We start from the raw sequence: 13663 nt of genomic DNA, 5'->3' as shown, positions 1-13663 counted from the left end.
TTAAAATGGCGCCGAGCTGCTTTGTAACACTGTTCATGTTTTGAATTTCTACGGAGTTTAAAACTTCAAAGGAAAGGAGTGATTTAATACTAAATTAACAGCTGTATAATTGGCCAGCAGAGTTTTATTAATTGGTTGAAGAAGAAACTTGGAATGGCTTCTAAGCAAAACCCCACTCAAAAGATTTCCCCCCGGCTCCCAAAGGCTCTGGCAACTCGCCTGCCCCTGGCACAAAACTGCAGTCACTGCTTCCTCCTCCCGCTATGGGTGAGCCATTAACAAAAGAATTTTTTCTGAAGGAATTGGCTAATGCTTTTAAAAATCAGGCAGTTACGACGGAAACAAAATTCAAAGAATAAATATCCGTTGTGCGTAAGGATCTGTCTGATAAACTTGAGACCCGGGTTCAGAAGAGCAGAGATGATATGCTGGGGGTTGTTAGTTTATTGACAGAACATGTTTCCAGAATTGAAGACAGACTAGATGATCTTAATGATGCCAATATTAATTTGGTATCAAAAGCAGATGTGGTGCAACAAAAAGTCGAAAATGCTGAAAAAGAAATTATTATGATACAGTATAGACAAATGGAACTTGCACTAAGAGTAAGGGGTTTGCATGAAAACAATCAGGAAAACTTGAAACAGATTCTTTCAGAAGCTTTCGATAGCCTGATGGGAAGGCCAGGGGGTAAATTTGATTGGCAAATTGATAAGGTTTACAGCGCTAATTCTTGGCTGGCAAAGCAGAAGCAGCTCCCACGGGACATTGTGATATACTTTACTACAAGAGACATGAGGAATATGATATTGCAAGAGTCCTATAAAACCAAGCTTCAAATTGGGGGTCAGGAACTGACTGTTCTGAAAGAGATACCACCTCAAATGCTAAGATCCAGGAAAGACTATGCCTTTTTAGTTGAAGAGCTTAGAAATCGTCAGCTACAGTTCAGATGGGATGCACCATTTGGCCTAGCACTCATTTTCGAGGGGCAAAGATATCGTCTTAATTCAGTATGGAAAGCTCGAGATTTTTACCATAATATTTTGACGGCTGGACATCCTGCACCATCTGGATCTAGAGAAAGAGAACAAGAAGGACAAGATAGACAGCAAACTACACAATTATCAACAAGGATGGATCATCTTTCTCTCTCAGAAGTACAAGGAGCCATGGAACAAAGACCAAACCGTGTGATTACCAGACGAATGGATCAACAATTAAAAAAACAACAATCCCAACAAACACCTGTCATCGGCCAAGATGCTACAGTTACCAGCTTAGAAGCAGTGGGAGGAACCAGGCCAAAGGTTAAACTCCAGGATATCCAGATGGCTCTAAAAAAGCTTTGGAAACCAAAGATGACAACTAAGCTTCTAACATGGAACATCAACGGATTGAATTCTCCACAGAAAAGAAAGAAAATATTTCACTATCTTAAACAGTTCAAGAATGATTTAATTTGCTTGCAAGAAACTCATATTAGATCAACTGATCAAAAATATTTGATTAATACAAGATTTGGACACCACTTTATAGCTTCTGCTACGGAGAAGAAAAATGGTATAGTTATATACTTAAGAAAAGACATGAAAGCTGAATTAATCGAAGCAGATCCCCACGGAAGATATATTGCAATAGACCTGGTATTAGAAGGGAAAAGGACATTGATACTGGGAATATATGCTCCCAATCAACAACAAGATGGATTTTATAGAAAACTTCATGCCAAATTAGTACAGTGGGATTATAGGTCTTGCATACTACTGGGTGACTGGAACTGTGTTATGGACACTAAGAAAGATAAGAAGGTTTCTCGTCCAAATACTCAAATGCGAGCAAAACTACCCAAGTCCTTTTTCGATATGATGGATGACTTCGAACTGAGAGATATTTGGCAAGAAAGAAATGCAGAAGAACATGACTTTACCTTTTTCTCTGATAGACATCAATCCTTTTCTAGGATCGATTTTATATTAATTACTAATGACTTGCTTTCCAGGGTGAAGAAGACAAAGATTTCTGCCAGAGTTTTATCAGATCATAATCCAGTTTGGATGGAGTTGGGAGGGGTGACACAAGCAAGAAGGTCTTGGAGATTGAATGAAAATTTATTCAGATATGAAAAATACATTAATGAATGTAAAAAATTGTTAACAGAATACTTTGTTTTTAATATGAATAAGGGCACATCTATGGAAATTGTATGGGATGCAAGTAAAGCGTATATGAGAGGAGCTTTGATAAATCTAAATAGATTACATAGACATAAACAAGGGGTAAAACAAACAGAACTGGAAGATGAAATTAGGAAGAAAGAGCAAGAGTTAACTTTAAAACCAGGAGATATAAAGATTAAAGAAGCAATTACCATATTAAAAGACCAATTTAATATGTTGATCTCAGACCAGGTAGCCACTAGTCTGTTATATGCAAAACATAATACTTTTTGTAATGCAAATAAATCTGGCAGATGGTTAGCATATCAGATTAGGAAAAAACAAAATTCTTGTAACATAGCTAAATTGCTCTATAGAGGGAAGGAAGTGTTCCAACAGGGTGAGATTCAAAAGGTCTTCCGGGAATTTTTTACAGAGCTATACAAGGGTGACAAAATTAATGGTCTAGATATAGAGAGATACTTGGACAAAGAAAAAATACCCATAGTTAAAGAATAGCAGAGGCAAAGACTGAATCAACCAATAACTTCGGGGGAAAGTTTGCAGGTAATTAAGTTAAAGGCAGGGAAGCACCTGGTACAGATGGCTTGACAGCGGCTTACTATAAAAATCTACAATTAGAAATGGTAGAACCTCTTAAGGAATTATTTAATAAGATTCAAACGGAAGGTAAGGTACCCCCATCTTGGAAGACAGCTTTTATATCCCTGATACCTAAAGAAGACCAAGATATTACTCAGCCAAAAAACTATAGACCTATCTCATTACTTAATGTAGATTATAAAATCTTTACTAAAATACTAGCAAATAGGTTAATGTTGGTTATTCAACAATTGATTCACAGTGATCAAACAGGCTTTATTCAAGGGAGACAAATGAGAAGTAACGTAAGATTAATTGTTAATGCACTAGAATACTTGGGAAAGAACAATCAAATTCCTGCCGCGTTCATATTTCTCTATGCTGAGAAAGCCTTTGATCAAGTTAATTGGCAATTCCTGTTGAAAACACTGCAAAAAATGCAAATAGGAGAAAGTTTCTTACAATCAATCAAAGCAATATATCAACAGCAAACGGCTCAAATTATAGTTAATGGAAGTTTAACAGACTATTTTCAAATTGAAAAAGTACAAGACAGGGTTGTTCCTTGTCTCCATTACTGTTTATTATAACTTTGGAAATGCTGCTGAACAAAATACGGGGCTTGGAGGGTCTAAAGGGAATTAAGATTAGGCAGCAAGAATATAGAGTGCGTGCTTTTGTGGATGACTTGGTTATAATATTAGACCAACCGCAGGAATCTAGTATGATCTTAATGAATACAATTAACCAATACGCTCAAGTATCAGGCTTTAAAATAAATCTAGGGAAAACAAAAATATTAGCTATAAATATGAATACTAAACAAAAGGAAGAACTAGGAGGAATGATAGGATGTGAAACAGTTAAGAAGGTCAAATACTTAGGAGTTAATATTTCAACCTCAAATGGGAAATTATATAATTATGAACCACTTTGGCATAGTATACAGACAGAGATGAAAAAATGGGACAAGTTACAGTTATCTTTGCTGGGAAGAATAGCAGCAGTGAAAATGAATATTTTACCTAAATTTTTATTTCTTTTCCAAATGCTACCTATACTTAAAAAAGATGTGAACCTGCTAGAATGGCAGAAGGGTATTAATAAATTTGTATGGGCAGGAAGGAAGCCGAGAGTAAAGCTAAAAATAATGCAAGATGTGCGTGAGAGGGGAGGTTTGAAATTACCCAACCTAAAATTATATTATGATGCAGTAGCATTATCTGTAATTAGTGATTGGATTGATTTAACTAATGATAGGATACTTAATATCAAGGGGTATGATCTGGTATATGGCTGGCATGCTTACCCTGTTACACAACAAAAAAGTGGACAAAAATTTTAAAAGTCATATTTTAAGGAATGCTTTACTGCGGGTTTGGAAAAAATATCAATATAAGTTAAATGATAAGATACCCATGTGGGCAATTCCTAGACATGCAATAGAAAATATGAACATAGCATAAAAACAGGATATAATTACTTACAGACAGCTTCTTACCCTAGAAAGGGGTGTATTACAACTAAAACCCTTAGATGTATTAAAAGACGAAAAGGTAATTCAAACATGGTTCCAGTATGGACAGCTACAGGCCACGTGGAAAACAGATCAAAAAATTGGTTTCATGCAAGTCGAGGATAATTTATTTAAACAAATAAGAGATCAAAGTTTAATGCATATAAAGAGGATATACAATGTATTAGTACAGATGGAATCCGAAACAGAGCTAGTTAAAGACTGTATGATAAAGTGGGCTCAAAATATTGAAGAACCAATAATGTTGGATACATGGGAAAGAATTTGGGTAAGAAATGTAAAATTTACACAAGCCCAAAACCTGAGAGAAAATTTTTATAAGATGTTTTATAGATGGCATTTGGATCTTAAATATATATAAAGATCCTAAAGATATATATCCCTTTTAGGATATCCTAAATATATTCTAAAAGGGATATATATCAGGTTTGATGAGACGTGTTAGATTTTAATGTAATTTGACTCCACATGTATACTGTTTTCTCTTATATTTTCATTACCATTATTATTATTATTATTATTATTATTATTATTATTATTATTATTATTGTACAATTGTATCACAGCGGCCAGTTGTTTCGCCGGATTTGGCATTGGTTACTAGTCGGGCCCCACCCAGGGGCCTAGGACGTCGTAACATATTTTCGTAATATGCGTGCAGATCCAAGCAGTGCGGCTTTTTGCATTTGACTGATGGTGATTTTGTCAATTTTTAACTGTTTTAAATGTAATTCCAGTGCTTTTGGAATAGCACCCAGTGTGCCAATTACCACTGGAATTACCACTGCTGGTTTGTGCCATAGTCATTGAATTTCGATTTTTAAGTCCTGGTATCTTGCGATTTTTTCATGTTCCTTCTCGGCGACCCTGCTATCACCTGGTATTGCGATGTCTATGATTGTGACCTTATTTTTCTCAACCAGTGTGATGTCTGGTGTATTATGCGCCAGTATTTTGTCGGTTTGTATACGGAAATCCCACAAGATCTTGACCATATTATTATTATTATTATTATTATTATTATTATTATTTCTTTAAAACTAGGATATGTTAAGCATATTGACATGAAGCGGAAATACACCAATGAGAGGAGGAGTGGGAAACAGAAGGGAGAAGAAAGATGGGAAGAGAGGGATAGGAGAGAGGGTAAGGGGGGAAGATGAGGAGGATGAGGATAAGGAGGAGTGGAATGTAGAGAGACGAGAAGGAGAAAGGAAGGGAAAGTAGAGTAGGAAAGGATGATGGAGGGAAGATAGAAAGTTGGAGAGAGGTAGAAGAAAGAGGTGTATGGAGAGCAGAAGAGCTATAATGGGTTTTTATTTTTCTGAGCATTGTTGACAAGAGGAACTGATGTAATTATTATTTAATACTATATGTTACTGGCTATGTATAGTATATATGTGAGTGTATGTTATGAAAATGGAAATAATATATATATATTTTTAAAAAGATGCACCAACATTTCCACGCTCTTTTGGAGGCGGGAGGGGAAGGTGCGTCTTGTACTCCGATTGAAAAAAATGACTTATGACCATTTTCAAACTTCTGACTATTGTAACATCCCCATGGTCGCATGATCAAAATTCAAATGCTTGGCAATTGGTTCATATTTATGATGGTTGCAGTGTCCTGGGGTCATGTGATCACCTTCTGTGATCTTCTGACAAGCAAAATCAATGGAGAAGCCAGATTCACTTAACGACCATGTTACTAACTGAACAACTTTAGTGATTCACTAAACAACTGTGGCAAAAAAACAAAAAAAAAGTAAAATGAGACAAAACTCACTTAACAAATCTTTCACTCAGCAACAGAAATATTGGGGGTCAATTGTGGCTGTAAGTCGAGGACTACCTGTACATAGGAAGCTGTTGTGGCCCAGCAGGAGCCGTTGGAGCTTCCGATGGACTCTGATAGCGAGGACTCCTATGAGTCTGCTATGGAAGATGTGGAGGACCCTGGGCAGGCAACGAAGGGCGGAGAAACGGAGGCAGCAGTGAGACAGACTCATAAGAGATAATCAAGTCCAGGTGGTTGTGGCTTTGCCCCTCCCAACAGAGTATATAAGAAGAGACTTTGGGAGGAGTCCTTTTGCAGGACACAACCATTCATAGTAATCTGGAGAACTCCTTGTCTGGTCTGCCATGTGTTCCCATGTCTGTTGGAGTCTGGGTTGCTGCCAACGTCTTGCCAGTAAGTTGTGTTTGGGCTTTCAGCCAATAGGAGTATAATTGCTGTGAATAAAGAGTGGCAAACAGCTAAGCCTATGTTTGCGTTCATTGGGAAGGTTGTTGAGAAGGTGGTGGCCTTCCAGCTCCAACGGTCCTTGGAGGAAGCAAACTATCTCGACCCCTTCCAGTCAGGCTTCAGACCCGGTTACAGCACAGAAACCGCTTTGGTCGCATTGACCGATGATCTCTGGAGAGCCAGAGATGGAGGACATTCCTCCATCCTGGTCCTTCTTGACCTCTCAGCGGCTTTCGATACCATCGACCATGGTATCCTTCTGCGACGACTGCGGGAGGTGGGAGTGGGAGGCACCGTGTTGCGGTGGTTCTCCTCCTACCTCTCGGACAGGTCGTAGTCGGTGTTAGTGGGGGGGCAGAGATCGTCCCCTAGGCCCCTAACATATGGGGTGCCTCAGGGCTCGGTCTTATCCCCCCTACTATTCAACATCTACATGAAACCGCTGGGAGAGATCATCCGCAGGCACGGGATCAGATACCATCAATATGCGGACGATACCCAGTTGTATCTGTCCGCCCCGTGCCAACTCAATGAAGCGGCAGACGTGATGAACCGAGGCCTTGAGGCCGTTATGGACTGGATGAGGGTTAACAAGCTTGTGCTCAACCCAGAAAAGACCGAGTGGCTGTTGTGCTTTCCTCCCAAAGATTCGACCAATATTCCATCACTCAGGCTGGGGGGTCAAATTTTACACCCCTCAGAGAGGGTTCGCAACTTGGGAGTCCACCTGGATCCACAGCTATCGTTTGTCCACCACCTGACGGCTGTGACCAGGGGGGCATTCGCCCAGGTTCGCCTGGTGCGCCAGTTGCGACCCTACCTGAATCGGGAGGCTCTCACAACAGTCACTCGGGCCCTTGTGACCTCTAGGCTGGAATACTGCAATGTGCTCTACATGGGGCTGCCCTTGAAGAGCATCCGGCGACTTCAGCTAGTGCAGAACGCGGCCGCGCGAGTGATTGTGGGTGCACCTCGGTTCACCCACATAACACCTATCCTCCGCGAGCTGCGCTGGCTACCTGTCGATCTCCGGATGCGCTTCAAGGTGCTATTAGTCACCCATAAAGCCCTGCATGGTAGTGGATCTGGATACTTGAGAGACCGCCTTCTGCCAATTACCTCCCTGCGACCAATTAGATCTCATAGATTGGGCCTCCTCCGTATTCCATCGGCCAGCCAGTGCCGGCTGGCAACTACAAGGAGGAGGGCCTTCTCAGTAGTAGCCCCGACCCTTTGGAACGAGCTCCCCGTGGAGATTCGTACCCTCACCACCGTCCAGGCCTTCCGCACAGCCCTTAAGAACTGGCTAGCCCATCAGTCCTGGGGACAAGGATAGCCGCCCCTCCCGAATGATGAATGTATGTTGCTTATTACTTTTATTATATGTGTCTATGTCATTGTTTGTATTCCCCCTTCCTGATTTTATGTGAGCCGCCCTGAGTCCCCTCAGGGAAAAGGGCGGCCTACAAATGTTAATAAACATCCAAACATCCAAACATCCAAACATCCAGAGGTGGGCCAGAACAGGAAGCTATATTATACTGTATCAGACCATTGGTTCATTTAGTATTTTTACCACCTTCCTCCAACCTGATAACCTTTAGCTATGTTGGACTTTATTCCACAACTCTCCATTTTATACAGGGATTCTCTCCTTTCTAATCTTTTTTGGAGGTGACAGGACTTGAATGTGAAATTTCACATTGAACGACATCCTTTTCTTTTATGATAAGTCTAAACTTCCCAGAACTTATCTAAATCACTGATTAATTTTAATTTTTAATAGTAATATGGCTTCCATTTTTGTGCCAAGCGCCTTGGTTCTAAGTAGCATGATTAAATATTCAGATCTTCATTTAGCTGAAGCTTAAGAGTGAATCTTCAAGAGTAAAGGCAAGACAAGTAGTGGTTTGCAAACATAATTCAAAGCGTACATTTTCTATGAGCAAGCTTCATACACATTTGACATCAAATTGTCTTTCCTCTTCTTTCCATGAGAAATTTATCTCCTCAGTGATGTAAGACTTTTATGATCAGGATTGTTCTTGAACACCTAATTTTAGCTTAGCCACATAATTAAGATGACTGATTTGGACTGCAATTACACACTTCTAAATAAACAAAACAATGAGTATAGAAGCAAGTTTTACTTCAGAACATACTAGATTCACCACATTGCTGAAACAGGTACCTGTGCAACCCATCAAGATGTATTATTCAATGCCAGTTTACATGATACACTTTTGCCTGTATTGCTTATTAGCAAGCCTCTCATCTCATGGCCAATAAACCACTTGGGACCTTTACATGGGAATAGTAATCAGTTCTTATTCATTGAAGAAATAATACTGCTGTTGAAAACCAAGATGGCATTTTAATTCAGTGTTCCACTCTTGGGAGTTTCTATTATGTATAGATTGTAAATACTCAGCATCAAATGATTTCCATTCCGGTTGAAGTAAGTAAATAAATAAAATATTGACATTAAAGTTTACTACTATAGTAAACTGTCATCATGAGCCAGATATTCAAATACAAGTGTGATTTGTAGCATTTAATATATATACAGAAATAACATGCACATAAAAATCAACTGGCAGTGGTGGCTAAACTATTATTTCATCTTTATATAAAAATGCAAACTTGTACCACACATAATTCAGACACGTTCTGAAATCTAAGAAGCTAACTTACTGAAAATCTATTTTGTAAGGAGGCTTCTAAGGCAGTTCAGCTGAGTGTTTTTCCATTTCATTTGTTGGGGCATTTTTTCTTTGAAAATCCATAATAAAAACTAAAGCACAGAAAAATCTAGGCAATGACATGTAAAATAACAGAAAAATGGGCCTTTATGTGGGACATTCAACCGAAAGTAGAGGTGTTCCAATAGCTGCTGTTTGGCTTCATTTCACCAATAATTTTATGGATTTGTCTATTTCAATTGTTTGGCATTTATATTTTACTTTTGAATTATTAAATTCAAATGACACAACATACTGATAAAAACGCTTTTGATCTGAACCAACCAGCAATGTCCAGATTATATATTTGTGCCATGAAATTATGCCTGGTTAATCATACCGGATACAACTTCATGGCTCAAATATATAAACAGGATGTTGCCAGTTGGATCAAGTCAACAGTTTATCAGTATCGTGTTTCTCATAGGAACCAATTATTTGCTTCTGGAAAAATGAAAGTTAGGATGACAGCAACAATTCTTTGATGTCCTCCTGCACAAGCATCCAAATACTTTCTCCAATTTAATTTTGTAAAGATTGGGAGATCATTTTATTTGTTGAAATGCCATACCCATGACTCCTAAGGCATCTTGTGGGTTCAACTTAGGCTGAGAGAGCTGAATGGATGAAATATGAACTTTTCAGGAGTGTGAAGGTTCTTGAGAAGAATATACAGAATCAGGCAGATTCTTTAGTCGAATTACTTTTCCTCAAGCTTGGGTCTTCCTGATCTCGGCCCAACTCCCCAAATCCCAGCTATCAAAATTACAAGGAGACACCACATTGGGAAAAGTTGCTCTATATCAGGGGTATCAAGCTCGATTTCAGTAAGGGCTGCATCAGGGATGTATTTGACCTTGGGGGGCTGGGTTGGGCATGGCCAGCTTAACATCACTTGTGTCAGGGGGGTGTCTGTGGTGGCCTGAGTGCTCTGCCAGCAAAAACAGGCTCCCAAGTTCCATTTTCAGCCGCAACAGTCCTCTGCCAGTCAGCCTCCTGCAGTCCTCTGCCAGTGAAAACGGATCTTAAGGGGCCGCATGGGGTGCCCTCGAGCTCCATTTTCACTGGCAGAAGATCGCAGGAGGCTGTCAGGGTCAAAAATGGAGTCTGGGAGGGCCCACATGGTCCTCCCAAGCTCAGTTTTCACTGGCAGAGCAGGGGTGGGTTCTGGCTGCTTCTACTGCTGATTTGCTCAGGAATGTGCTTCAGGCACGGGGGCAATTGATGTGAATTATGCGTGCCTGATATGCGCTATGCTCAGTAAAAATGCTTCTGTGTATGTGCAGAAGCAAAAAACAAGATGGCGCCACCTATGGCGTCGCTGATAAAACTGTTTCAGGGGTGTGGCTGGCTGAGTTGCTACCTACTCAGCCAAACAGGTAGGAACCCACCTCTGTGGGAGAGGCACCTCGGGCTGGTCCTTTGCTGTTTCCAGAGCGGCCCCACAGGCCAGATCTAAGCACCTCACACACTAGATCCGGCCCCTGGGCCTTGAGTTTGACACCCCTGCTCTATATCACACAGAATGCTTTCCAAGGAAGTTTTTATCATGACATTGCTCTGTCTTGTTAATTCACAAAGTTTAAGCGTTTCCTACAGCTTTTCCCATCTTTGTGCCTTCTACTGAACTCTGCTAAGAAAGACGGAATAATTATTCCCCACTTTTTGTTCAAACCATCTATCTGAAAACACCCACAAATCTCTTGAAAAAACCTGTGATAAATACTATTTTTCAGTTTACTTTGTCTATATGGTTATCTCTTTTTAGCCTCACCTATTCATTTTCCCTTTACTGCATTAGCAACCTTAGTGGCTACTATTAGTCTGAGTTCTTATCATAAAACATGTGGTTGACTATTTCTGAGGTAGGCCTGATTAATATTTAGATTTAATATCTTCAAGATATATTACAATAGACTAGACCAGTGGTAGTCAACCTGGTCCCTACCTCCCACTAGTGGGTGTTCCAGCTTTCACGGTGGGCGGTAGGTGGTTTTGTCCGATACTGAAGCACTTTCCTTTTTTTAATTTAATTGACTTCCCTACTTTATAAATCACCATTACTGTGGAATCGGTGGGCAGCTAGAAAATTTTACTACTAACAGAGATACAAAAGTGGGCGGTAGGTATAAAAAGGTTGACTACCCCTGGACTAGACTGTAGACTAGAGGTTCATGTTGTGCATGAAGCTGGGGAAAAATTGCAGACCACAATAGCAAATCACTTCCAAATTGTTGCAAGAAAACTATATAGATTGTAAATGATTATCACCAGAAATCTTTGAAAGACATGTTATTTTTGTTATGCATGAAACAAGACAAAATGTTGAACTATAGAGCCACCTTGTGGCGATTAGGCACTATTACACACACATCAATAACATAATTTATTACAGTTTTTCCATCCATGTTCCAAATATATATATACTTCAGTTTATGTTTATATGTGTATATATATACATATATATAAATTAAGTGACTATGACATAACAGTTATACATTACACCAAAATAATAAACTGTCAAATTAATTCCTAAATGCCTTTTAGTATATGCAATACTAATTTGAAGCATATGTGAACACTGAAAGAAAACAAAATGCCCGATGCTCATAAAAATCATAACTAGAATATGAATCAAGGATTTGGTAACAATGAAATAGTAATATTCTTCATGTCCTGCTATTATAACATTTAGTTATTTATCACTGTATTTCTCCATTTTGGAGAGAATATCCATGTGCACCAGAGAACTGAATTTAGAATAAAGTCGAATAGAATGGGATGATATTCTTAACCTTGATTTCCATCTTCTTTTTTGTAGCATGATAATTGTGATTCCACAATATGTTGTGTCATTATTGGATGGTAACCTTTATCCCATTCAGGACAGAACTGGGCAATTTCTGAGCTTATACATGGCGGACCTCTCCCCTAAAAGTGGGCTCCTTGACATGTGGGAAAATCTGCTAGTTTTCCCTTTTAGTCATCAAAGAAGGGAATAAGAATTGGTTTCACTGTGAGTCATACTTAGGCCAGGCCCACTAAAAGCAGGGAAATTTATGATCTTAACATGCTTGGCCTAAGAATCTTTTAAAAAGCTTAATTCATGATCAAATACTTAAACCTAATTTTAAGGCTTTCCCTACTGAGGGGTCAGTATTGTATGCTAAGGCTATGGAAGTAAAATGCAGCAGAAGACACATTTCCTCACAGAAAGATGTCTTAGATTTAAAACAAATGCGACCTATATATCTTGTGCACTCACAATCCTCTTTCCCTTTCAAACTTCGGATGGTTGCAAAGCTGTTTTATCCACTCATTTTTGAGTTGACAACATTATATTGGTCTAAAATTTGTTACTACTATTGCTGCTCTCTCTTCTGCCTTCACTGCAACTGTCCCTAGTCATTTCTAGTGCCTTGATTTCATCCCAAGATAATAGATCACAAGGCCAAATAGATTTTATACATCTTGAGTTTGCCTTTGGATGGTAATGGAATAAGACAGAAAATACCATTTACAAACTGGGCTTTTGGACTCCTAGCAACCATTTAGATAGATTTTCCCCATAATGATATATCTATCACTTTGAGGTCTTCCCACATTGCCACAGTGAATGGGTTGATCTGCTTTGCTGGTTGTCTTCTTCTCTTCTACCTTTCCAGCATTAGTATCTTTTTCGAAAGTGTTATGTGAATGTAAGATTGTCTCAGTAATCGGTTGGAGAAGGATATACTACAGCATGACAGCAGCCATAAACAAAGCAATACAATAGCAACATTTTGAATATACATTAGGCTTTAGTTTAGAAAAAATGAATCTGTTTAACAGAGTTAAGCATTAAAAAAATAAATATCTAGTTCGCAGGGTAATCAGTGCTTGCAATTTTTTTTCTCCAAAACTGAAATCTGCTCTCCTGAACAATCTTTAGTCAAGATAAAGCTTTGACTTGAGAAATTATGTACACCTTTAATTGTGGAGGTCTTAGTGCTCTTTGAGTTTGGTGGTTTGTTTGCAGATGTTTCACTACTCAACTAAGTAGCAACCTTAGTGTGTGGTTTGCTTCCTGCTTACATACAATGGCAAATTAGAAATGCAAGCCTGTTGAAAAACAAACCACAGTAGCCAAATGCTCCATTACCCAAGTAATAACTCAACCTCCCATAAGAGAGCTATGTAAGAACATTATTCGGATGAATACAAATATTGCAGCAACCTAGAACACCAGAAAAAGGAAACACACTGCCTATAATAACATCTTTCAACTAAGTAGATGCCCAACCTAAGTGGCTTACCACTGAACCTTCTATAGCACAGCCACCCCAGCTATGAAAAAGATAATGCACAAGGCCAAACTTTAAGAAGAAATGCATCCA

Source organism: Thamnophis elegans, chromosome 6, assembly GCF_009769535.1.
Source record: "Thamnophis elegans isolate rThaEle1 chromosome 6, rThaEle1.pri, whole genome shotgun sequence".
In the NCBI taxonomy this organism is placed as follows: Eukaryota; Metazoa; Chordata; class Lepidosauria; order Squamata; family Colubridae; genus Thamnophis; species Thamnophis elegans.
The sequence above is the reverse complement of the archived record's forward strand: the minus strand, read 5'-3'. Positions refer to the sequence as shown.